This window comes from Cuculus canorus, chromosome 14 (assembly GCF_017976375.1).
Source record: "Cuculus canorus isolate bCucCan1 chromosome 14, bCucCan1.pri, whole genome shotgun sequence".
NCBI lineage: Eukaryota > Metazoa > Chordata > Aves > Cuculiformes > Cuculidae > Cuculus > Cuculus canorus.
In genome coordinates, this window is record NC_071414.1 from 8,512,364 (window position 1) to 8,540,007 (window position 27,644).

Consider the following 27,644-nt stretch of genomic DNA (forward strand, 5'->3'; position numbering starts at 1 on the left):
GTTCTGTAATGGAATAAGAAAAATGCTTTTAAGACAAGAAATTACATTTAGCTGTCTTATTCCAAATTAGATTAGCATTGTAATGTTGTCTAATTGGTTGTTTGCAGGTTTTTTGTACACCACTTTATAATGGTGAGAAAATATATTTCACAACATTGCCTACACAAATGATAAACTGTGCAACACAGATGTTGCCTCTAATTGTAATATTTTAAGTGAAGAGGAAAACAGTCTGCTTAGCTTTTAATTAGGTTTATTGCAAGCAGACACAAAAATAAAAATGTACTTGTCTTTCAGGTAAGTGCCATCTGCAATATATTTCAATACCACAATCTAGTCCAAAGCATATCTGCAGCCTGCTCTACTCCTGCGTTATCTTCTTCACGGTGGAAAGCCTGTTGGTACAGCAAAGGTGAGTCCGCAGCAACGGATATATTGCAGCATAGCTCTGACAGGAAGCTGCCCCCAGCCTGCTTCCATCAACTTCTCAGACATGTTTTGGGCTAGAGATGCCCTTGGCCTGATAGCAACCCATGTCTGTATGTCACTCGGTGCTGTGGGACAAGCAGTGAGACCACACACTGCAGGCCAGACAGGGAACTACGTAATGATTTGCTGAACCACCTGCACCCAAGCTTTATCATTATTTGAATGGTGTAAAATGAGAAAGCAAGCCAAAAGCACACGTTGCTTCTTTACAGCTGGTCTCCCAACGTGCTGCACAACCAGGGAGCTTCTTCCTTTTTCACAAAAGCTAAGCCATAGTGAAATAAACCCTACTAGTGGCTAATTTTCTTTTTCCCTTACACATTGTGTGCTTTCAGCGCACAAAGGACATCAATGTAAATGCCTCGCGCCTGAGGAATCAGGCCACTTTCGTCACTGTTTACTGATGTACGATTTGCATATACAAGTTCACTTCCAGCAGTACAGTTACAACGCATGTAAAGTAAGAAGCTTAGTTTCATGTCAGCCCATTACAAGAGTTATTTATGCCTTGGGATCAGCGGCTGGCAAACAGGCATCAACATTGGGAGAAAGGTGAGCCAGTACCCAGGAATTCCTGGCATCAGGTTTGCTCATTACCAGGACTCTTTAAGCTCAGCCCAAGGGTGGAAAAGCAGGACGTGTTGTATGTATGGCAGTTGAACAGGCCCTTCGGTTCGAGAGGATGGGACCTTCCCCCTTTTGCTGTGGCAGTTTGAGCCTCTCAGAAACATCGATTCCAAAAGATGCTGCTGCAGTACAACCTGCATCAGCTCTGCAGGCTGAATTTCTGCACTAACAATTCCCCACTTCAATAGCTAATCAGACACACTGATGCCTCCTCTTGGGGTCAGTTTTAATTTTACTTATCAAAAGTAAAACTGCTGCCAAGGAGCCTCTTCACAGGTGTTTTGTAGGTTGTTTTTGTGCATTTTTTTCTTTTCTGTGTGTACACACACCACTCCCTTTGCAATGCAACAGAAGAAAAAAAAATAATAGAATTGCCTACCACTGGTTTGTTTCTTTTAAAGGTAATTTTATATCTAAACCCTCATATCCACTATTCTTTCCAGACTGGTTCTAAAACATAGTCAAAGCTAAAAAGGATAAAGCCTTACCTGAAGCAACCTTCAACTGGTGACAGAACGATGGGCTGTGTCCTCCTGCACATGGATGTCAGACACTGTGGGGAAGGAAGGCACGTGGCTATCTTCATCCCCTCTTGCTGCACTTGCAGTATTGGTTCATCTCTAAATTAAGCAGAACTGAAATCTGGAAACACAAATTTAAGAAGTTTATTTCATCTTTTGCTTTCTTTTCTACTTAGTTTTTGGGGAACAAGAGGGGAAAATGGGAGGAAATTATTAACTAAAGGGCTGCTTGTGCTCTCAGATGGAGTAAATAATTTTTATCTCTTTTAATAAGCTGCCTCTGAAATCCCTGGGTTAGTTGCAATGCTTTGGAGCATTAAGCTTACACTCAATGCAGCTGAGCTGCACACAGACATTTCTCCCCCTCTGTTTTTCCCATCTCCAAGACACGAGTGGTCACTTGCCAAGCCCAAGCACCCCAGCCAGCTCCAGTGTGAGGTCCTGCTCGTGGAGCCACTGGCTTTCTAGGCAAGCTCCAGCCTGGGGACACGGGGCTGCAGCCTGGGGACACAGGGACCCAGTCATCGGTGCCACTCTCTCAATGGGAGGTCAGCCCTCCTGAATTGCCACACAATAACCTACACACAAACTAATTACTTTACAGACACTTTCTTTTCCTTTTCAAGAAATCTCGTATTATTCCAGGGTAGCCCTACTTTTCTCGTCTTATTAATTTTGCTCCAGTTAAGGGAAAGCTGATAAAATAGAAACTGCTGTACAACCCCGAGAAAATTAGGTTATGCAACCTTTTTTTTATTTATTTAGCATGATATCAAAGTTGTTTCTTATCATTCTTCAGGTACATTGCGCCCAGGAATAAATTAAACTGTCTATTCAACAAAGAGAAGCTGCTTTTTTCTACTGCTAATTTTCTCTCTCTTTCTCAATTCTCACTCTATTATTAAGGGAAAAAAAAAAATAACAAGCTTAGCTGAAGCCAGAAGAGTCCTCCCAGCTTTGTGCATTCACACCATGCGATTAACTCACGTAATCCAAGTGGTCCATCTATCGGTCTGTGGCCAACACGACAAGCGTCAAAGTCAAAAGTACAATGATGTTTTTCTTTACATAATTACTTGCTGATGTTGACAAATGGAGTGACAGCTGTGCCCTTTTTAGGGCAAGATTTGTGCAGAAATCAAAATCTCGTAAATAATTTCCCTGGGTGTTTTTTCTCCCCTCCCCATTACTGGTTCCTCCCCGCTCTGTGCCCACAGCCCCAGGCACGTGCAGGGCTCCCCGGGAGCGCCACACTGGATGGAGCTGCAGATGGGTCCCACTCCCCCAGGTGCCAAATCCTGCTCCCAACAGTTTCTGCCATGTCGTGCATCACTTCTGCTGAAAAGTGGATTTTTTTTCTTTCTTTTATTTTTTTTTTATAAATCGTGAAGAGAAGAGCCAGCACAGACCTCTACTCCCCCAAAACCGGAGAAGGGGCAGGTAGCTGGAGACAGAGCTGCCTCTTGGGAAATACAGGGCCAAAAGGTTCAAGGGGGTACAGTCCCCTCTAGATTTACCTCTCACAGTGCCAAGCCCATCTGGCAAAGCAGGGTGAGAAGCATCCAGCCACCTCTGGCTGTCATTTGCAAAGCTCAGCTCTTCTGCAGGGCTGGGGCTCTGCTGGTGGAAAAGGGTGAAGTAAGGTGAAACAGGTACTGGCAGGGACCACGGTTCAGGGGAAGGCTGAGAAGTCACCTTGGTGCCCTTCCCTGGGGCTGAGCAGTCTGCCCTCCCCATCCCACTTCCCCTGATCCCACTACACCCCGGAGCCAGCAGTGGCTGGTGCATGAGAACGCTGCCATTCCTCCACCAGATGTGAAAAGTATGAAAGTACATAAAAAAAAATCACACCTAAGAAAATCCACTCTGCTCCTTCAAGAGGTCACAGCCAGTGGAGCAGGTCTTCCAGAAATCCTGTTGTGTTTCTGAACGTGGCAGAGGCGTGGGTGAAGGTGACTTGCTCAAGGTCAATAACTCAGAGATTACTGGTAGTTGCAACCACTACAAATATAATGTAATGTCTACTTCATCCGGAGTAATTTCATCGCTCCATTTTAGTCAGAGGGTGGCAAGGCCAGCAGGGTCTCATGGCATCCACGCAGGCACAAGGAGAAGCTGGGGGCTCCTTAGGGGCAGGTTGCTGGGTCGGGTTGTTTCCAGGCCACACAACACTGTGTGATGCCCACAGCTTTGTCTGACACCAAAGAGTACGGCAAAGTATGTAAAGCGTGTGTGTTGTTCTCTCCCTGCACACGCTGTGAAGTGCACGGCTGCATAAGTAGGTCTATCCCATGACATTGCACTGCAAATAAGTAAGTGTTAAAACAACTAATCAGAACCTGACCCAGCAAATAGATGAGCAATTCCTGAAAGGCACAAGGTTCAGTTCCTGTGCTAATACTTTAACTGTCTGCGTTAATCTTAATTAGGCAGAAAAGTCTATACTTATTAAAATTGTCAGTTTTCTATTTTATGTGTGTAAGGGCAAGAAAGAAGTCAAGTAAATGTGTGGGTGACACTGCTGACGGAAAGAACAAAGTACATAGGGACAAAAGCCTTTTTGACTCCTTCTTTTTCAAAAGAAAAATAAAGCCTAGTATAACATCAGGCCTCATGACATGGCAAGAACCCGTCTGCCATTGTGTGCAGTGGCGCAGTTCAAGAAGCACCGGAGACAAAAGAAGGTGCTGTGATGGTCTCACGGACCTGCCACCTCCAGGGCATGATTCCAGCAAGAAGCTGGAGGAGAGGTGATGTCTAACAGTGAGAGCAGCAGAACGAAGATAAACTGAGGGGCTGGGGATAGGGCATAAGGCAGGTGGCAAAGGCTCTAAAAAATAAACCCAAATTTCTAGGGAAGGAAAGGGAAACTGGGAGAATCCAGTTGTTTCCCAGCCCAACATAAATCATAAAAGGAAATTTCAGCCAGTTTATAGCAAGGAAGCGTTATAGGACAGAACCACTTTCTATACGTACCCATGGGTGCTTACATGTGCTTCTGTGCGTCAGTGCAGCTAGAAACGGCACCAGCAGCTACTGATTTCTTTTTTCATCTTATATTTAGTGTGACTTTCTTGTCCTGCTTCTTCCACTTCACACCTGCTGGCCTGAAAATGGCGGTACACCGGTTCAGATTTCACCACCAGCTTTGGCAGTTATCACATTTGTGCTTATATAAAGGCTATGAAAGACATTGCTTCTTCTGTTTAAATAAAAAATAAAATCGGTCAATTCTTTTCTTCTTTTTTTTTTCCAAATGACAAGAAAACTGTGAACACAGGTAGGAAAATAATTGATGCATTCTAAGAAACTGTCAGGTGTGAAAAATGTCGAAGGCTCAACAACCCTATTAATGCTGTGAGAAGGTGTTAGACAGCAGATTTATGTAGCAGCACCAGTACAGCATAAGATACCAATGACAGAAATTAAGACAACAAAATCTTGTGAAACTACTCCACATTTTTTTTTCCTTCTAGAAGCAGCACTACAACACATGATCTGAAACCCAGCAGCTGATAGAGGAATATGGGGCAGGTTCACCTGGACATCACCGATAAGTAACCCTTGGGCATTCTCCCAGCATTTTCAGGAGCATAAGCTGCAGGTAGCAATAAAATGGCAGAGCAGTCTTTTCTCCCTTCCTCCATGTTTCTGTTGCTAGCACACATGCCCAGGAAGGAGATGAGATATAGGTTTAAATTGTTTCCCCACTTAAGGAGCTTCACCTTTGCTGCCTTAGGCACTCTCCTGCCCATGAGCTTTGCCCACACCAAAGGCACTGCCAGTGCCATTCTCCCCCGTTACCAGCCCTGCATACGGTTGGTTACCTTCATGCCCTCCCTTTGCATCAGCCTAATGACAGGTGGGTTCCTGTGGCCATGCTCCTTTGTGAAGCTGAACATAAATCCCTTCCCTCCACCACCACACTCCCTAAAAATAACAAAAAAAACCCAAAATCTGATTCTCTTTGCTTTCCACTGTTGGTAACCAGGGTTAGAGAGTCAAGGGTACTTTTCAAAGACTATCCACGCTGACTTTCATGCCCCTGAAGGAGTTGGTTTCAGTGATTACCTCTTTCCCTCTCTCCATTCTTCACCACTATGTCCTTTATACTAAACGGTGTGGTATCCCGCCCTGATCAGGTGCAGGAAAGAGACCTCCTTTTCCCATCCAGCTGTGGTTAAACCCACTGAAGAATATCAGCCATGTTTGTCTATAGATAAAGCACCATGACAGGAAAAAAAAACCTCTATATAATAGCCTATTTTTTTTTTCTTTTAATCAAAAACAAAACCAACCCCCTGAAATGCATCAATTTCCCATTAGAACTGGAAATGTTCTGACATCCCACAATATTGCCTTTGCATTTCATTGTTTTGCTGGCATTTCAAAAGTTTAAAATGAAAAATTAGCTTTCAAAACGTAGGATCTTCTTGATTAGAAAAACTTGTTGAAATGTAATGGAAAGATCAGAACTACTTCATTAGTCGTCTTTAAATAAAATAAATGTTATTTCTATTCCCTTCACATACAATCATATACTACAAGAATTAATATTGTGAAGATGTTTCTTTTGTCCCAGAATTTAATGTATAAAGCTGCAGACCTCCTTGCATGAAAAACAATTTATGATCGCTAGAATGACATGCAGTTCATCTTTTTTATGTTCATTAATTTTCTGTAAATAAAGCACAGTCATTTTGCATTGTTTGCACTAATGGAGAGCTCAGAGCCGTTTACCCTGTTACTACTTATCATTTATTTGGGTGATAATTTTAAAAAGCTTTTAAATTAAAATGATAAAGATGGTTAGGGGGAAAGAGACAGGCTTTCAGAATGCTTCAAGTATGATAGATTATCACAGCAAAAAAGATGGTTCTCATTTAAGAGATGTGCCAGGGCTGGCTGCGCATCTCAAGTCATTTTTCAAGCTCCCACCTCGCGTTAGGCACCTTGCCCAAAGCCATTTTGGAGTATAATCACCCCAGCCTCCCGCTCGTGCCCCCCGCCGGGGGCTCAGCCTCCTCCGCCAGTCCCTGGGGCACCTGCCAACGCGCAGGGGTGACTGTACCCTGGTGCCTGGGCTGTGACGAGCAACCCACCACAGCTCTGCTCTGCGGCTGGGGGCTTCAGGCAGCCTCTGCGAGGGGCTGGTGGCACCTCTAGCTGAACTGACCACACCTGAGCGGGAGTCAGGGCAGAGAGAGCTAGCACAAGGTATAGGTCTGGGCATACTCAGTCCTGTATTTGCACCCTCTGTGCACACTGTCTGATACGCGTGTTGTCACCATGAAAAATACCCGTGTTTGTGATGGGGACATTGAAACCAAAGTGCGTGAGGAAAGGAGGGACCCCTGGTCCCTCAGCTGCCACTGTTCTACAGCATTCAACCAAACAGACACCCTAGATTTAATATTTTTTTTCCTATGAAACAACAAATCATGCTCATGAAATTCAAGCTCTAGTCGCATTCCCATTGCTCCGGGGACCCCTCCACCCCCTGAATCAATGTGGCACTGCAAGCCAGGCTAGCATCACCCTACCAGTGGAGGGTGGAGTGATGGGTGTGCCCACAAACCTTGGATTCCACCCCAGGCTGTTAAAAGAAGACAATTAACTTCATCTTGAGCAGTGTTCTTGATTAAAGTCATCCTAGAAAGAGTAAGTGACTGTGTCTGGTATCTGAATAACAATGGTGGGTTATAAGGCAGGAGGTGTGCTCAGACGCCTGCTCCCTGGAAGCATCCCACATACTCTCTCTTACTGCTGTGGGGCTACCCTGGAGCTGAGGGAGCTCACCTATCGTATCCAAAATACATTTATTCCTACTGTCAGCTTTATAAGCTTTGCTTACCAAGTTGCCCCCAGGCTTGTGCACTGTTTGCATCAGGTGTCCTGACGCCCAAGGAGCTTTTCCATCACCCAGCGGTGTTAGCATGTGACACCGCCTGTGTGGCTGCTCCTCCGGGGAACTGCTCCTCAGCTGAAGCTTTATAGAATTTTTCAAAAAAACCCAAAAAACAGACACCTGTATTTCTGGCATTAATCATTAATTTGTGTCCCCATCTTGACATACCTGCCGTATCACCCCAGCAAAGATTTTAAGCACTTTTTGAAGAGGGATGCTTGCCTAAAATAGTGAATAATGAGAGTCTGTCAGCACACAGCAAGGCAGGTGAGCGTGTTTTGCCATGGGCAGGAGCAAAGCTGTACAGGCTGATCTAACCTAGATTAGAAATATTTGTTTGTTTGTTTGTTTGAAGCTGTGTGTGACAGACGGTAGTGTTAACGCTCCAACCAGCATCTCCCTCTGTTCATACAAGGGCTTCAGTTGCCTGCTAGAGAGATTTGGGGTGGGTAGGAAAACCTGGACAGCTCTGGGGAATGATTTAATTTCCTCTTGATAATCTGGTTAGGGGCTCTGAAACAAGGAGGACAAGGAAGGCAGGAGCAACTGGAATAGTTGCGCATAGAGGCAGCTTATCTGTTTCTGCCGACTGTGGTGGGGTCCTAAAAGGTTGGCTGTCTAACTCAGACACAGAATTTGTGGGTCTGAAATAAAAATAAAATAAAAAGCAGCCAATACTCCCGTTTTCCCCGTTGATGAGTCCCCGCAAGCCCTCCTCATGTATCTGCAGCAGAAAACAAGCCACATGCATTAGCCCATCCCTGCTACTAAAATCAAATCACATGCCTCCAGTCAAGATGCAGAAGTGAACACCTTAATCCTGCCATTCATCTTCAGACTTGCAGCCTCCTTGCCTAACGTTGTCAGCATGTTGATGGCCACCATGCAGAGAAAAGAAGGTCCAAAACATTATTGCATTTAACTTGGCTCCTATGCCTCACTCAATACATTTTACACATTCATTTTTCCAAGCCTTTCCTGCCCATTAAATAGGACACCTTACTCTTATAAGGACAGACAGATCACTCATCTAAATTTACATCAGCTATCCATCAGCATTCATTATCTTATTATCATGCTTACATTATTATTGCAGCTTAGCATAGCAATTGCTTACTAACCAAAAAAACAATTCTACCAGACAATCCAAACAAGTCTCATTTAACAAAATATCTTTTGTTTTCTTTGCCTGCTAATACATGCAAGACTGCTGTAATTTCCTCTGGTTAATAGGCTTGCTTTGACTAAGCCTCTCAGGCCTATATTTCCTTCTTGCATTTTTGCAAAATTTAATAACAATCATTTTAAAAAAAGAAAAAAAAATAATCCATTCAGTAGCACGTTCCCTTGTCATCTCTAGATGCTGGGAGAAGAGGTAGCTTCTTGCTAATCTGAAACAACTAACACCAAACAGCACGCAGTCAGCTGAGGAAAATCCTTTATACTTACTTAAGCTTCCAAAATCATAGCCCATTCCAGCATCCGGCTGCTGAGAATGCTTCCATGCACTATGTAGCAAGCGAGGCACTGCTATTAACTATAAACCTAATGTAAATTTAACATGCAGTCATTATGCAAACCAGTATTCTGCCAGCTGAGCAAAGAGGAGTTGGTCACCAAATCCCCATTTTTTTCAGAAAACATCAGGACTGCCCTCTGACTCTGAGCCGGTCAGAATTTTGTATCCAACATTTCTAAATCCAACCCCTTTCAGTCCTCGTTTCAGCAGATTTAATAATGTACATCCATAGAAAAAATGCAGAAAATATCTCCCAGCAGTAAGAAAGAATTGAGTATTATTTGGTATTGGCTGTAAATTGAGTTCATCGTAAAGCACTTAGGAGTCGGTTTTGCTCACAGTAGGAGATTTGAGGAATGGCATATGGCATATCAAGTGATTTAAGGCCTGCTCATAATGAGGTTCTTGAGAATTTTGCAATTAATGGAAGAACTAGGCCTTTCATAATCTATTTAAGTAGACTATATCATGCACCACGATAAGCTCCACAGCAAACAGTCTGTCCAGGCTTGCATCCCCTTGGAGCCCAGAAGCCCTCTGGAACGCGAAGGGCCCCTTCACCTGCCCGTGCGTGCAGAGCCTGGGGATGATGGGGAGCCGGCAGGCGCCGGCACGGGTGGCCAAACTCTTGAGTTAAGCAGCACGATCTCCCCGGTGCCCATCTCCCGCAGCCTGACAGCCACCCAGCGTGACTCTTTGCTTTATACAAAGAGCGTTTCTCGTTCTGGTTTTGTATGCTTTTTAAAATTTAGTACAAATGACTCCATCCTGAAAGCTTCGCTATCACAGTCGTTTCTGCTCTTTCTTTTCACAGGCAACTTATAAATTCCTGAAAATAAGGAATTTTAATGGGACTGCTGATTCAGCCTGAACTTTGCTGTACCAGCACTGAGTGCATTGAAAGGATAAAATAAAAGGACTTTACAAACTCCAGTTCTGTATGCCTGATGATTTTCTCTAGGGAACAACCTGGCAAGTTATCTGACAATATCCATCCAGAGAAGCTTTTGGTTTGCCTGTGTGCTGTGCATGCCAATAAGACTTGGAATAAACAATCCATGCAGTAAAGTGGTGTATTATTTATGCATCGTCACATCCATCTATACAGAAAATTGGCCTTAAATTAAAAAAAGCAGGTATTGATATTGCTTACGTGATGGCTCCCGGGGAGAAACTTGAGGGAAGAAGGCAAGATTTCAGTAATAAGGGCTCTTTTCTTCCTATCGATGTAAACAAACAGCCTGTGCCATTGGAACAATGTTTGTGTTAGCAAATACCCTGAGGTGTTCCACAGAAATCAATCTGCAGAGAAAAATTGCCTAAGAGAATAAAAATTCAGCAACTCTCCAACTCAAGTCCAAGCCTCGCCGCATGTTTGGGGCTGAGGGTGAAGGGCGAGTAGAGCAATGGGTCAACTCTTTTCATTTTTCGGAGCACAGCTCATGAAATGATATCCTCTGAACCCTGAATACCACACCGGTTACAGCTTGGTTCGATCAAATTCAAGGACAGGAGAAATTGCAGAAGGGAAAGCAAGTAGAATTGGCTGCAAGCTGCAGGAATACGTGTTTAGAGAAAACTTCTACAGCAGAGTGAACTGGGAGGGGACCACTCATACGGAAACCAAATGACTTGGCAGGTAATTTTCCATCCTTCTCCTGTGGTTGCTTATTCTCACTGCAGCAACCGCCAGCCCAGAGCATGGCAGCCTGGAAGGAAATGCCATCCCTGGCTCTGTCTCCTCGAGGAGCTTCATGCCCTGAAGTGACTGTGATGTAGAGGACAGAATTAAGGTTTCACCATAAAACCAAGACAGGGTAAAACTTCGTTTAACTGTAAGACCAGACCATGAATAAAGCAAGCAGCTGCCTGTGATGATCATAATTTGTGTAGCTGTTCTGCATGACAGCCAGCAGGTCTAGTAAATGTAAGCAAAGGAGTGAGCTAGCCTTAATTTTAACAAGCAGAAAAATTCAAGCTAAAGCTCCCAGTATTCTCACATTAGTGAAATACTGTCCTTACTCATGCCACCTCTTTTTACACACACACCCTGCTTCTGAGCACACATCGCAGCTCCTGGGGCAAGGGACAGGGTCCCGATCACTCAAATGCAAATCAAAGGCAAATCTCTGTATTTTCCTTTAGCTGCTCTTTAACATTTCTCCCTGCCTTAAAAATTGCAGCAAAGCCAAACCTCTGCCATGCAGACAGGTTGGGCAATTCTTCAAGAGTTACTGGTGACTCTGAGATCACTCTGACCTGGGGCCACTAGAGAGTGCCCATGCTTCATGATGCTTGGGTGCCAGAAGAAGCTGTGAAAATCCTGAGACTCCATCCCGCCAAGGCTAAACACCCCTGAAATCCCATAGAACCTTTAAACATTGAACTTACCGCTAGGCTAGCGATGTCCATGAAAATTCCTGAGCTGGTGGTCCATATAAAGTTCAGGTTAGGTAGTCCTTGGGGTCTCATGTAATGAATTCTTGTGCCACTCTGTACAATTGGAAAGAGCTGGAAGAGAGCAGAGTAGTGTGAAACAAAGCTGAAGAGGCTAAGCCTCCTCTGACCAAAAGGTGACTGTGGCTCTGGCGATCCAGCTCAGATGGCTGCTCCAGATCTTGCTTGGTCATTTGATACTTCGAACTCTGTAAATCACAGAAGGTTTCTGATCATACACATCCAGGTTTTCAGTTATGACAAAAGGGAAGATGCTGCTGCTTCAAGCAGTATCAGAAATCCCACAAGAACTCATGCCTGGGGCATGGGTTTGGGACATTGGGTTAAGAAGAAATGATCAAAACTTTCTTTCAGACCTCAAACTTGTTTTTTTTAATACCAATTATGGATGAAGACTAAAGTTGGCTTTTGTTCTATTGATTGAAAAGAGAATGATGGTTGAAACTCACAGTGGAAAGGACGTGAGGTTTTTACAGAGGTGCTCAGATATGATTGATTCGTATCACTGAGATTTAGGAGGCTAAAGAAAATCCGTAGAAAGGATAGGGAGGGTTTTTCAGCTCTCTGAGACCATCAAGGCCACAAATGCATTACTGCTTTTTGAATGTGAAAAACCCATACAGTGTAAGGAGCCTTTGAACTCCAGTATTTTTAGCTGAACTACTCTTACTATACGCCCCTTCACAGTATTTGTCCCTCATTTATCATCTTTTTCACTGTAACTTAAGAAAAGCAAGAAACAGGACACTTAAAACTTTGAGCCCTGCCACTCACTGCTCATTATAACACCTTCAGAGTCCATTTATTCAGAAAGAGAGAAAAAGAAGCTTTTGATAGTCAGGGAAATCTAGAAAACACAGTCCCCGCTGTTACGTGGTCCTGGTCTTCGGGCCGGGTTTGTGCCGAAGACTGACCAGTTCCTGGCAGTCTATCATCAAGCGCATCCAGATCCAGTTTTAAATTCAAATATCCCACAGACTTACAGTTTTATGTTTTCTTATGTGAGTACCTTTCACTTTTGACCTCAAGAAGTCCGTGTTTTCTTTGGGTAGTCATCTCCCCAGCACCCTGTTAGGCTCTCATAGCAATGTACACCAAGAATTTGTCCAGCAAAAACCCACGCTGCAGCACTGCAACTGAGTGCAGACAAAGGCAGACTTTAGCTGCCACTGTCTGTGGATTGTGGATCATGGATCAGCTATGGCAGGGCTGTACCACAGCTGCCTTTTCTTTTGCAGCCAGCCAAGTTTTATGACCAATTTGATTTTCTGCAAGTTTGCTTATTTGGCCAGTCTTCCTGTCTTTCCTGTTGCCCTCTGAAGGTACGTGCTAAAAGCAGGCAGCACTGGAAAGTCAAAAAGCAGAAGTGTTTCTTGATACACTTCTCTAGGACCAGATTCACAAACTGGTTACAGAGGCAGTTCAAAAGCCATTTGTCCCTAAAATGCCATAATTAAACCCAAATTACAACACAGTCCAATTCTTAGCCAGCTGGATGGCCTTGCCCTAGCTTTAGGCTGTAATCTGAAACTATGTCCAAGGTGAGCTGAGCAATAATGTTTGTGTCTGTAGGAATCATTTCTAGTGGTGACCCTTGAGTTTACCTCAGGGTAAATCCAGGCAGGCCACAGGAAGCTGCCGCAAATACTTCCATACTGATTTGTCAGATGGTTCAATGCCACCACCGCTGAGATTCCCAATGCATTTCACCAGTTTTGCTAAGGGAATGGTAAAGACAGAACCCATGGGCCAACAGGTAACACCACAGGCATTTGCTCACTACTTTTGATCTTCTTTCCAAAGCAGCTCCCCTCGGATGATCTGTAGCTTTACTGCTGCTCACTTTCTTTAAACAATATCCCTGAACATTAATTAAAAAGTGTTGACAAATGAGAGTAATAAAGCGAACAAGTCCAGCAAATGCCTGAGAATATGTTGATTTCCTTAGTCTGTAATAATAAAATTTAAACCTAAGAGAGTTTCATCCTTTCCAGCACATTTAGACTATATTTTTTTCCCATTGCCTTGGCTAAGATACAAGGCAGACGACATTCAATTTGGGTGATAAGGAACCAAAAGGGGGTTATTTTTCTGTTGGTGGTAGTCTGGCAACCACTGCAGCCTCATGGGGAGAGCTTTCCTCTTCCCACATCTCTGGAGAAGTGCCCACAACACAGAGTCTCCAACAGCCTCTCCTCTCCTGTTCCCAACCCCGCAGCACCGCAGGAGCCCTCAGGTTGTCACAGCCCCTTAGCCCACAAGCAGCTCACACCTGAAAAAGAACCACAGCAAGCCCCAAAACCTTCCAGAGGATCTGGGGAAGGGCAGCATGCACATAGGTCCCAGGAGGGCTGCAACCCTTCAATGCCCCAGGGACGCCCCAGGGATGCCCCTCAGCCTGCCACATGCATGCAGCAGTCGTCAGCCTCCCCCAGCAGCTCAGGATCTTTCACTCCAATGCTTACTTGCAATATCTCCCAGGCTCTGACTATTTAAAGTAATCAGATATTTACATTAGGAGACCTTAAATATAGAAGTAATTTTGTGTAAACTCTTGCCTTTATGGCAGCTTGGATAGGCAAAGGGAAGGAAAAGCCTTTCTTTTTTTAGACTTGGCAGGAAACAAGCAGTTAAATAAGTGAACACTATAAAATGAAAATCTTAAAGTGATTACAAATATGAAAGGAGTGCATACCAAATTGAAACAGCCGTTTAATCAAGATAAAGTACAGAAATCCAGCAACTGGCCTCTTTCCATGATCCTGTAGAGCTGTGCAAAGGCGGGGGCGCTCTGTAGCATAACCAATCCCAGTTGCTCACCTCTGACTGCCCATACCCCAAAGTTTTGCACCTTTTGCAGATTTTCACACGCAAAATGCCTTTCTTTATGGATCACCATTGATGTGAAGTGGCTCTAATTATTCAAGAACTGAAAAAAAGATGAAAAATTAATTGCATTTTAATGGCTCTAAATAATAGCAGGAAGACGCACTGCGATTTAAATATAGAATGGTGACGACTAAGACTGTTTGTTAAGATGCCTTTCCTTCAAACACAGATCCTTCGTATTTTCAGCCAGTCTTCTCTCCTTCCTTTGCCCCATAACCAGTCACACCACTGCCACTGCATGCCAGGTTTATTCTCAAACTCCTGAGGTGGTTTGGTCTCTTACATGGTGATATCTACAAATTGGAGCATTTTACCACAAGCAATTTTAAGGTTGAGGGATTTTCTTGTAATGTACCAATTCCATACTTCTCAGCTTGAGCTATTTGCTTACTCCAAGAATCTACAGACTGGGCAATAATGGGCCTTTGGAGATGGGTGACAGCAGTGGGAGGCTGCAGCGATGAAATTATACAGTGGGTAAATTATTTTGTTTAAGAGGCAGCTCCCACTGCCCGACAGACAGCAGAGCTCTCTTGAACCTGGCCAGGGGGAAGCTTGACTTGGTTTTCCAAGGCAGCCTTTGTCAAGGAAGCTACAAGACCTGACCTAAGCTGAGATTAACAGCACTTTGAAAATTAGTGTGAAAGGCATTGCTCGATACCCATATCTCACCTCTGAATGTCTCAGTTATCACAAAGGCAGTTCTTCCTTCTGCATGACAAAGTTTTCTACTTTTGTTGCCATCTCTGTCACAACAGGAGCTTTAATTCCTCACACCGGCTTCCTACTACAAACCAGAGTGCTCTCTCCTGCGCACAGTTCCTCCTGTGACTGCACCACCTGGCAGAATCAAGTCAGACAGAATAAGCTCAGGAAAGGAAAAGACGCAGGTGGAATATAGAGTGAGGCTATTGACTTGGCGTGCCAGACACAGGCTGGAGTCGACTCCAGATGTGAGTTGAACAATAACGAAAACCTTGTACCTTACTACCTTTTAGAGCATACGGAGATATGTCCAAACAATTACTTTCAGCAAATGATTTCAGGCAGTTATTAGGCTCACGGAGAGAGAATAACACCTGTAAACACACAAGAAAGTCTATTGTGAGCAGAAAAAAGTTATCAAAACAGTTTATAAGAAACAGTCTAATGTATAGGAGGAAATGAATGTCATTCTCTCCCCTTCTCCCTCTTTCTATTCCTCTTCAATGCTTATGATGCTCAGTACAAGTTCTGTACTGATGGAGATTATGCAGCATTTTCATAAGCAGTCCAAAGAGAAGTCTTGAGGTTATAAAGTTGTTATTATTGGGGCGGTTTATTTCTGCTGAAGGAATCATTAATTAAAATTGCAAATCAAAACAGAAGTAAATCCCTCTATTTATTAATTAACTAATTGCTTATTTAAATCAAAGTGAAAATATGCAGATATTGGCTATGCCTCAGCAGGCCCCTGGCTCTGTATTAGACTGCCGCAGGCTGGGCAGACACAGCTCCCACCGGGAACAAAACAAGAAGAGAACTGTAAGTCACAGTTTATAGTTTCTGGTCCCCCCAAGTGCAGGGGACTTAAGGTCTGGGCAGTACCGTTGTTACCTGAACAGGTTGAGCCCCAGCCCTCGTTCAAAACCAGACATGAGGAAGAGCAGAAAAGACTGTTGTGGGATGAGATAAAGCTTACTAAGAATAGATTTGACTAAGTTAAAAGCAAGTGTAAAGTAAATATTATAGACATTCTTCAGCGTTGTGTAATGGGAATACCACCATAGTTAGGCCTGAATTGCAATTTGCATTCAAAAGTAGGAAGAAATTACTCTAGTAATCTCCATGAATGAAATTCATCTAATGAATTAGCATACGTTGCTGTGAGACAATTTCCAGCCTCAGAGGAAGCCATATTTTGTGCACATGGCTTTAAAAATAAAATATTTTCTGGGTTTTGCAGAAATGTTCTCAAATGTTCCTTCCTTAAAACGTTGCTTCTCTTCCCCAGGCAATGGGGACCACCAGGGAGTCCCCACTTAGGGGAATGCCCAGATTCCTGTTGCAATAGGGAATTTTTGTGCAGCCTCTTACCTTTTTTCTGAGCTAGGGAAAGACTAGCGAAACCCTTTGTGGGCACATCAACAGGAATATGTAGCTGCCCTGAGGAAAGGGGTTGGTGGGCCAGACCTGGAGGCAAAGGGGCTGCAGCCATGCAGGACCACCATGAGCCGAGGGGCTGATCACCACATCCAAAAATGCCACTGCGCTTCTCCCCAGGAAGACGTGTGCCACATCAAGGCAAAAAAGTTTTATGCGTAAAGCATTCCATAATGCCATTTGTCACTGACTGCACCTCCAAACACCTCATGAAGGTGCCAACCAGCACAGCACCTTGGCTGCATGGCATGCTGCAAGCTGGTCCACACTGTGAAGACCCACAGCTTCTCCCCTGCTTCCTACCCTGCTGCAGCTTCAGTCTCTACTCCTTGCAGGATAATTTTGGGACGCTTGTTAGGGTTTCAATCTCACTATTAATTTGACATATCAGACCTGAATATAGTGCTCAATGAACCAGAAGGAAATAGGGGAGATGATGCCAATGTCCACATGATCTTGAAACCCCAACCCATGCCTGTGGTCCTATGACAAATCTAGCACACCTACAAGAAATTTCTCTGCCACTGATTTAAAGATGCTTTGAGCACAGGCAAGATTTTCTCCCCCCACATACAGCTTAGACCCTATGGCTGCCAAACCCTCTCTGCTGGGCTGTGAAGATAAAGTTAAAATTCACCCAGGTGCTATGAAAGACCCTGAAGTATTTTTTTGTAGCACCCTTAAATGACAAATCATAGGTAGTAGTTGCAACATTTTCAGGGTCACCTTAAAAAAAGGATGTTAGCATGATCCAGCACAGTTGCAAAACTGGACTTAATTTCACAAAAAGAAGCTTTCCTACAAGGTACTTGTACTTCCTGATCCTTCTTCAAATAAAAATAAAATAAATGTCTTATTGTTACCATTAAAAATTCAGCACCTATATTGTTTAAGCCATCAAAGCTATTATGAACAAAGTACTAACATATTTTAAAGTAATGAACCAAGCACAGTATCTAATAGTGAGGCCATTGCATTGTTCTTGGCAAGTGCGGTAGAAGGATGAAATTATATTTGTGACAAGGGACATCGCTTGATTTGAATATCAGGTCTATTAAACAGAAAACAGTGAATGCATCAGCTCTACAACACCTCTGATAGCATGCTGAGTAAAGTAATTGGTAGGGTCAGTAGGTAAAAACCGAGCAGAGTAATTCTCCTTATTGTTGCCTTCACAGGAAGCTCCAAAAGTAATATGCATTTACAGGGAAATTTAACTGAGTCTATGGAGATTTATTCCATGAGAATTTTCCTTTCTTCCATGGCAGTTGTTTGGGTTTTCTTTTCAGTTTCAGGTTATAAAAATGATTATTCAGAGGGGAAAATAGCATTGTACAGACGCCACTCTGCAAACAGCAACTTTCAGAGGAGTAAAACATTATCATCAGAGAACACGGCAATTTGATTTACAAGTGAGCAGACAGGAAAATGTGACAGCAAGAGAATGAAGACTCGCTCTCACAGGGCGAAGCCACCTGTCGCGTTGACGGGGGCTGGTTGTGCAGCCCCTGCGGAGCCTCCCGCTGTGCTCACCGGCTTGTGCGCAGCCTCTGCCACTCACAGAGGACACAGGGCTCTCTAGCAGGTTAACCACTGCAGATCGGAGGTTAGCCTCAATGCCCCCTTGGCTAAAGCTTCCTTGAGACTATAGAAAGACTACTCTGCTAAAGGACCACGGCTCCATCACCTTAAGAGAAATTTATTTCTCTTTCTAGAACCCTCTTCTCTTCATCAGGGTTCCACTTCTAAGACAGAGGCCATTTGAAATCCCATCTCCGCCTCTGCTGGTGACCCTACTCTACAGCTCACACACTGGCCTAAGGCCGCGTTATAACCAGTCCACAGATAATTTCAGTAAAGTAATAGGGGAGATCACTTCTACAGAAAGCATCATCAAACTGTCTCTGTCCTCATTAAGCAGAGGGCACCTCAGCCCCCAGATGCACAGGGAGGACTAGTGGGCCTTTAGCAAATGCGGGGCTGCTCGGGAGACAGCACAGGCTGCTGCAGGGCTTGTGGCAGGATGAGCCTCACTGCCCTGGCAAAGGAAGAGACACAGAGCAGGGAGGCTAATTAGTTCATACTTTTAATTAATTTGCCATTCCTAATAGATGCTACAGATATAGTCCTGAAGTCTTGCTTACCCGACAAGGTAAATTTATTCCATGCCAAATGGGCAGCATATGCTTTCCCAACCAGCTATGCCCAAGTGTGCACTGAGTTCCCACAAGCTGTGTCTACTGAGGAGAATGGACTTTCATCTCCAAGGCTCGTCGTCTCCTTTTCAGACTGACCAATAATCCAGTCTTACGCAGGCTCCTCTACACTGGACCATGACATGCCCTGAGTGCACGTGGGAGTGTGCCCCTTTGCTTGCGTGCCTGTGTGCATGCACACTGCTGGGTTCCTGTAATAATAATATAGCAATATATAGCAATAGCTGGAAATGTTCATGTTTGAATCTGCCACCTTTTCTTCCTTTCTGCACACTCTTTGGCAAGAGAGGAAAGTTGTTGTTCAGCACCTGCAGTGAGACCTGACCTCAGGCAGGGCTGCTGGGGGAGGGCCAAGAGCTGATTTCACTTTCTTTCCTGCTCCTGCCAGCATCATCCCTTCCCACACCAAGCTGCCAGCACCACTGCTGCTCCTGGTCAGACCACAACTCCACTGTTTCTGCCCTGATTGCCATCCCCCCAAAGCACAGACACTTGCTTAGTTTAAAGCATGAGAGGTGTCTCACTGAATGTAGAGATGCACATTAATTCTTTGGACAAACATCTGCAGGAGCAGGCTTCTGCTCCACAGTCAGTACAGCCTGAGGAGACAGGCTCTGACACCCCCTAAGGCTGTCACACCCCTGTCTGAATTGTACCACAAAAGAGCAGAGTTTAGCCCCAGAAATTAGCAGCTCTACCATGCCTCCAACAGCTGAGTTATTGTGGTTGTTTACAGGTAAGCCAGTGGTGCCCTGGATCTGTGTTTTAGAACTAGGCAGCTTCTCCCTTCACATCAAGGTGAGGGGTTAGAAATCCAATGTCAAGTGAAGAATAGTATTTCTGTTTCTTCCTTGCTGCACGAAGGGGGTGGGGGAAGAAAGAAGAGGTGAGAGAATCAGAGCTGAATTTTTCCAACAATAATTAATAGCAAATCTGAGTGGCACACACAGAGGGCTCCGTGGCATCCATGCAGAGGAGCTTGTTTGAGCCAGAAAGCTGGCCTCTGAGACTGTTGAATTGGCTGGGAATATTGATGTGATTAACAATGATTTGATTTGGAAATCAATGTGAAGGAGATTGTTTGCTTGCTTTGTCCAATTTAGCCCATGAAATACTGGCTTCAATACAGAGAGAAATTCAGCTGAAGCAGGAAGGGGATTTTGAGGAGGGGTGGAGTGGGGTGTGTTTGTTATTTTATCAGACATCCGTCTGGATTCTAGCTGGTGAAAACTTGAGCATTCAATCAAATGTTTTATGTGTGTCTATAATAATCCCAACAAAGGAACAGCTGACAGCTCATGATCATTTAAAGATAGAGCAATTTCTATTTAGCAATCTTGTGACTGCATTTTCTGTATCTACGTGCAAGGCTTCCTAATCATTACGTGGGTTTTGTTGCAGCTTGGCTGAAAATGAAACACTATGAATTTACAGGAAACCCAACAAAAACACTAAGACTTTAACAGGAATATTAAGAAGCTATTCTCCTGGGTCACAGAGCAAAGAGGTTGCATTTGCACAGCTATTAGAGGTTGCCAGATAAGTTGTTGGGCTTATATTCTAACCCTAGAAGTAGTGATAACTCATCACAGATAACTTGTATTAGAAAGGAAAGATGCATTTTCTAAACTTTAGACACATTAAATTGCTTATTCTGCTTTAGCTGCAGGGAGCTGCTTCTGCCAAAAACTCCTAAGAGCACTGCAAGAACCCCTGGGTGAATTTTTTTGTGGTGTGGACTGGAAAGTAAACTAGTAAGTAATTGATAAACAGTCTCTCCTAATATTAATATGTTTCTTTGAAATATGTGAAAAGCTCAGTGATGAAATCCCAGACCTCATCTAAAGGTCTCATTCTGCCGCATTAATTTTGCTGAGTAGCCACTTACTCCACAGAAACCACTATAAAAAAATCAACACAAGGGAAAACGGTAAATGACACAGCAAAGCTGAAAGCTTTTCATCTTAGTATTGCCATTGGGAAACTTATCCTCCTTAAAAACAGCACCTTTGTCAGTTATGATGTAATTATTCTTCATCACTCACTGTAGGAAATTGAGGTTTTGCTCCTCCTCCACCATCCAGGAGGTTACTCAGATTCCCATGAAATCCTTGGTCTCTCCACTTGTTCGCTTCAGAGCTGCAAGACTCTCCCTGGCTTGAGTCAAGAATAGATGTAAAACACTCAGTCAATTATAAGCAAAGAAAAGTGATGACATACAACAGCAAGGCAGCGCTGCTTTGTGCTCAGGTCCTTCCCACAGCCTGCGACCAGCACAGCCTGACTGCAGGACACGGGCTGTGCCTGGCAGCTCTGCCTACAGCAGAGACAGCTGCTGATTCCCTTCCTGCCTCACCAGTTCCAAGGTAGCACTTCTCTTTGGGGACAAATGGAGGTGTTAGGAACCATTTGCTCTGCTGCTGAAGGCTTTGTGAGTTCTGCTGAGCAGAAGTGAGCAAGGCTGCTTGTTGGCTTTTTGGAGTCACCAATATCTCAGATACATTCTGTTGAGATGGCTCACATACATCCTTTGCTAGACCTTATCTCCTTGCCTTCCTTAGGCCCAGCTCCTCCACAGAAGCTGAGCTCCTTAAAGACTAGAACTTCAACATCCTCAGGAGGTCCCTACCTTTCTGATCCAGTCCTTGACCTGCTAGGAACAAAGTACCTCCTTTTGATCCAGGAAATCCCATCTGCAATGTTACCACCAAAATTTTGGTATGTCTGTGTGTGCTTGGACTCAGCACCTTTGAGCAGTGGAACTGCTGCAGCTCTGCTTTCTGTGCCAGGATACACGTTTCACCTTCAAACAGCTCAGGATAGTTGAAATAGCTACAGATCAAATGAGGTGCCAAATACCAGCTCACAGAAGATGCTCTGCTGCTTAGAATCGATTAACACGTTTTACATACAAAAGCACTGAATGGAAACATTAAGTTACTCCATATTTGGACACTGGTGATACCAACATAATCCAAAGAAAAGTAGACTAATCTTGTATTGGAAAATGCCATCAGCAGTGAGGCTGAGCCCAACCTGCAGCAGTTAGCAAGTTAAAATGATTACAGCGGTTTGGACTGTGATTGCCTTAGACCTTAGAGGTTTTCCACTAACCTTTTTTCTGCAACTAAATTCTTCACACAGTAGACAATTTGAGTAGTGATTCACTGCAGTCTCCTCATGAGTCATTACTGAAACAACTCTTAAACAAAGGTTAAGCATTTTAAACAAATGGCTTTACCTTTCAACATGGGATGCAAACCCCATTTGGCCACAACTAGACATTGAGACAAAAGGGACTTCGGCTCTCACAAGTAAGAATCATCTACCTCCACTGATGCATTTTTATTTCAGCAATTCAGTGTTATCCTTCAGCTTCTTTATGCAACTATTCAGTGAGGCCCTTTATCTCTGTCATATATCAGTAGAATTTATTCACATAAAAAGGACCCATATGATTTGGACAGCCGCTGTAGCTTTGCAGATCAAAAAAAAAAATTCCCCTACCATTAGAATTATTTACTAATTGGAGTAGCTTTGCAGTACTGGCAGCAGAAGAGATTATGCCCTCTCTCGTGCGTGCAGATGAAGCATTTTTGGTGCTTCTGTGCATTGTGGAAAAGCAGCTCTACCTACGGGAGGGCAATGCCGGGTGAACTGTTTCTATTTCTGTAATATGCTTTCCTAGCAAAACACCTGAAGAGCTGCCTCCTTCTCTTTTATTTCATCAGTGTGGATGGAGAGTGGCAGACACACAGTACCAGCCCTCACAGCACTCCACACATCCATGGTGACAGGGTCTTCCAGCCTCTGTGTCCAGTCTCAGCCATCTAAAGGCTTTATTTTGCCACAGTACTGCTCCCAGACATCTGCACTCATAAGGATGCTCTGCAAAGGGTCTGGGTTCAGACTGCAGCCCTGCAGCTCAGTATTAAGCTCAGCAGCTCTAGGATTCTTCTACACAGGCCCAGTTGCACTCAATTCCAACACCATTTGAAACTACTACGACCTCTGCCTGTAAAGCAAAAGCTGAGCCATATCCAAACTTCATGCATGTGTGCCAGATAAACACTACACAAGATCTTGCTTTGCCTATTAAGGTGTTCGCCCTGTTGTTCTTACCGACATTAGCACTGCCGACAAAAAGCAAGTAATGCATTTTAATAAATCTGGAGAGCTGTGTTTGACTTCCCAAGTAGCTCTGCAGGCAGCTTGACAAAAGGGAGCTACGCGCTGCTGCAAACTGGGCTTCTTCAGGGAAGGGGGATGGAGATGGAGCAAATGTTTCTGAGGTTCAGATGAGCAATCATCTGTGGAAACAGACAATCCCTGAAGCAAAGGCAACTGCAGAGCTATTTTGATTAAACAAGCTTGGGATCACTGAATTTCTTCTGCTGCAGAGTCCAGGAAAGGGATGAATTCCCAGTGCTTGTCAGTAGAAGTACTGGTTTTGAGAACACTCCCTTACTGACTTTATTCCTTATTCTAACACCACCTGTAAATTCTTTGCTAAAATTAACATTCTTAAAGCAAAACACCTTCTCTTTCTCCATGTCTGCCTATAGAGTAAACTGGCAAAGATTCATTCTCTGTCTCTCCACCTAAAATGCTTGACACTTAGCAAGCTATTTCACTAGATGCCTATACTTCTGTTTGCCCCTCTTCCCATTCTCTTCCCCTCCTGAAACTAAGAGCTTTATTATTTTTGTAAAACCAGGAGCTCAGGAACTGCTCTTTGCTGTTACATTTCTGCCCTCTAATGGGCAAAACAAGCTTCACTCGCTACTCTGAGGAAAGGGAGGGAGGAAAAGCCCTGAAATATGAAATATAGCGTTTATCCTTAACGTTTATTCTTTCCAGTGCGCTGCGACTCTGCCCTGCTCCCACCCGCGCAGGTGAGGGATGAACGCCGGGAAGACTCCAACACCTCCGAAGCAGCAGAGCCAGATGGCAGGGACAGAGCTTAGAAGGCTCCCATAAATATTTATTTTACTCAGATAAATACACACATTTTCAGTTTCTCAGCCAATTTTGAGGAGTTTGCATCAGAGAACTAGGATTTATCACAAGATTTCTTGGACCTCAAAATAGATATAGACAAGATGAAATTATTTAACAAGAAGTTCAGGGCACCTTTTTTTTTTTTTTTCTCATGAATCATAGAATCACTAGCTTGGAAAAGACCTCTTGGATCATTGAATCCAACCATTCCTATCTGCCACTAAATCATGTCCCTGAGCACCTCGTTTACCCATCTTTTAAGCAACTCCAGGATGGGGACTCAAACACTTCCCTGGGCAGCCTCTGCCAGTGCCCAATCGCCCTTTCCATGAAAAATTTTTTCCTGATATCCAATCTGAACCTCCCCTGGTGCAGCTTAAGGCCATTCCCCCTTGTCCTGTCCCCTGTCACTTGGGAGAAGAGGCCAGCGCCCTCCTCTCCACAATCTCCTTTCAGGTAGTCATAGAGAGCAATAAGGTCTCCCCTCAGCCTCCCCTTCTCTGGGCTAAACAACCCCAGTTCCCTCAGCCGCTCCTCATAAGACTTCATCAGCTAAGAAAACACAAGCTGCAAGATTAAGGGGAAAAAGAAAAACCCCTGAAGGAACGAAAAACGAAACAGTAGAAATACGAGTGCAGCCCTTGCCATGTGCCTAGCCAGGACTGAGTAATGAAACTTCAAAACAACAAACACAACGAAGAAAATTATAGACATGAATTTCAACGTTACCAACCCACCAGATTTAGCTGGAGAACTGCTGTGAAATCATGGAGAGTAGTGGGTCTTAAAACTCTCAATCTGTTAAATTAGAGAAGGACTACATATGTTGGAAACATTGCATTATATCTGGAAAAAAGGAAGCCAAACGGGCAATAGTCAGATTTTTAAAGGCTCTTGTAAGCATCTGTACGTTTGTTTCAATGTAAGCTATCCTGCAAGGACTTGTCCTGGCAGCTCCTCTGGGCCATCAGTACAACAGGTCAGAGCAATGCAAGCAGCCACAAGCTGCTCCAGCAGCAACAGCAAGATCTGGTGAGCAAGGAGGAGGCTCAGTGGTTTCTTCAAACAGATTTTTGAAACAGCTTTCATAAGCTGTAGCATGTAATTCATGTACTTACCTGGTTAATTCCTTCCAGTTGTAAGCTGTTGTTAGAATTTGTTTCCATGTTTTGAGTAGCAGGGGAAAATACCTCCTCTTCTTTTTCAGTGGGAAACTACAGAACAAAACAAAACAAATGTTTGTTACTTTCCAAATTGCATTTTTCATTCCATTATAGTTTTGCAGCTGAAAGCACTGAATTGCTGACAAAAAATTAGATCTATTAGATCATAAAAAGTGTCTGAGAAAGTACCCATTAAAATGAAAACTAAGCAAAGGTGGATTGTCAGCTGCAAATTACTTATATAGGGCACAAATCCTACTGAAGGAAATTATCCCAGCATCATTCCCTGTCTTTGGCCTTCTAGTTATGTTCACTTTCTCCAGCTGCTGAAAGAAGCTAATTTGACTTTAAAACCAAAAAAGAAAAACAAATATATGGCAAGGTACACTACAGCTTCTAACACAGCTTCTTGACTGCCCCCATGCAAACTGAAGATAGTATTTTTTTCTTAAGTCAGAAAGACTTGTCTCATGGTACGACCGCCTCAGTACAGTGCCCTGAAGTAGACAGTGTGAATGCTATTTTAATCCACAGTTTGGCACTGATCGTGCCGTATCTGCAGCATATGGATAGCAATGCAATGAGGCCCTGTGCATCCACATGCTCCACGTGGCACTTTACAAAACAAGGCAGAAGAGCTTTAATCCTCAGGGCTGACCAAGTTATTCTCTGCATAAGATCCAGTGGAAGAGAGAACAGACATGACTGGGTGATGTCTGTGCAGCCCTGTACCTCCAGCCTCTTTTATACTGTGCTGGTCTATAGAAGACCTCACTGCTACTCCAAGAAGGGTGTGCATACCTCAGCTCTCTTCATCCCTGTGCATTCTTCTCCATGCTAAAAGCATGCAGGACTGTACAAATCTTTTCATATGTGGTTGTGCTGTGATAGGGAAATTTTACAACAAAACTGCCAAAGCCCAGATCCAGCCCTGAATCCAAGCCCTGAATCTCCTTGATGGCAATTAAGCACAGTGCATGTTCTAGACTAGAAGGTTCCTTAAGATCCCACTCAGCCTTGCTTTATTTGATCCTGCTTATTTCTTATTGAACTAGAAACTTCCCATTCCAATACAGACATCATTCCAGCCTCTCTGGCAGCTTTTCCAACCTCTATTAGAGCTTCACAGTCCTGAATAAAGTGTAGTTGGTTTAGCACAATCAGTGGACTGCAGATTTTCATCATTTAGTTTAATCTCTTTTGTAGTGGTGCAATCCCCCTTCTAGAGCCCTGCCTATCTAATAGGCATATATTCTTCTGTGTCCCGGTCCTGTCTCATCTGATCACAGCAACAGACATGGCACATGAATTAGACACTGGATACCAGTGTGCCGAAAGGACAGTGGAGACAATATCAGACATCCAAAATGCAGAAAGGAAGAACAAGAGGGTGTTGAATGTTTCACATTTTCACGTTTTCTCTTAGATGTATTGTGAGAAGTGTGATCAATCGAACTCTTTTTTCTGCAGATTGGAATAAAGAAACATAAAAATCCACTTTGAATACCTCTATCACACCTCCTCGGGCTGGCTTGTTATAGCCTATTGTGAAGCATTTCCAAAAATGAATGTTTCGCCCTACAGGTCAGGAATAATCCCATAGGTACAGACAAAAGGTGGCAATGCTCAGTTATACAAACTCTGCAAGGTGAGGAATGTGCTTGTCCACACCTCAGGCATCTTCTAGTGCAAACCAGTAGCTTCAAACCTGCCCAGGTGAAAAAAAAATACCAACAAAATCAAGAGTGATGGGGCAGTCACACACCTACAGCAGCTGGAGGACAAAACCATTGCTAGAAGGAAACTTCCACACCTCAGCACTGGGAACCTTTTAGCAAAAAGCTCTTGCTTTTTCAGTGGTAATTACGTAAATCCTTTCAACACATTTGTGTCAAAACCATTGATCAAGAAACAGTATTAATTAGACCTAATCCATGTTTCGGAGGCACCAGAACATATCATCACGGCTCAAGGGGGTTTAGGGCAGCAGAGTGTATGTCTCGGCAAAGCTTCCTTAATTTTATCCTCATGCATAGTTTTGAAGGTGTGAATGCACAGAGAAAAGGAAGAGGGAAGAAAACAAAAGAAAAATAGCAGCTTTGTAAATTTAACCCTCCCAGGGTACAGCTAGGACACCGAACTGTCTGTGAAGTTAAAACCTAGTGTGGCTGTACCTAGACAAACTGAGACCACCCTGAAATCTTGTGCCTTTGAGAAGAAATATTGAAATATTGAGATGCTAACTAATCCAAGTGCAAGCACATCTATTTGTTTCTCTAAGAGTGGGCAGACATCCGACAACTGCATGTTTCTCTAAGAGCGGGCAGAGACCTGGCAAAGGGCTAAATAAACCACCTGCTTTATTTATTGCAGGAAGGCAAAGTCTGAGATCCCTGGCAATGCTCCCACCCCACCAGCCTGATCCCAACAAAGTGATTGCCTTGTCCCTCCACCATGCCACTACCAAACCAGCCAGTTGGTAGAAAGAGCAGGAAGCCAGGCATAGATAGGAGGAGAAAGCATTTGGGAAGTGCCCCAGGTCTTAGGCTCTCAAGAGTTAAAAAACCCAGAGGATTCTTAAACAAATACACTTGAAAACCCACAAAAAAGAGCTAAGCAGCCATTCGCACAATAAAAACACAGTTCCAAAATTAATGAGATTTTGATAACCCCCCTTTAAAAATGGAATATTTCCATTTTAAAATGTAGAAA

At 43.8% G+C, this 27,644-nt stretch overlaps 1 long non-coding RNA gene across 14 annotated transcripts in view; it reads right to left on the minus strand.

Moving 5' to 3' along the window:
• Positions 1 to 1,614: 1,614 nt before the first annotated feature.
• Positions 1,615 to 27,644, minus strand: part of LOC128853648 (uncharacterized) — a 38,946-nt gene continuing 12,916 nt past the window's right edge. For 4 of the 14 annotated variants that reach the window (XR_008452295.1, XR_008452286.1, XR_008452284.1 and 1 more), the window contains 8 exons: positions 24,888 to 24,983; positions 20,814 to 20,925; positions 15,394 to 15,489; positions 15,083 to 15,250; positions 14,217 to 14,450; positions 11,456 to 11,575; positions 4,614 to 4,744; positions 1,951 to 3,939 (listed from right to left, as the gene is read on the minus strand). This is a non-coding gene — a long non-coding RNA (uncharacterized LOC128853648). Of the gene's footprint in view, positions 1,759 to 1,950; positions 3,940 to 4,613; positions 4,840 to 10,217; positions 10,306 to 11,455; positions 11,576 to 14,216; positions 14,451 to 15,082; positions 15,251 to 15,393; positions 15,490 to 18,696; positions 18,960 to 20,775; positions 20,926 to 24,887; positions 24,984 to 27,644 lie in introns of those variants that run through there. The other 10 variants (XR_008452287.1, XR_008452294.1, XR_008452296.1 and 7 more) reach the window with 10 other exon arrangements.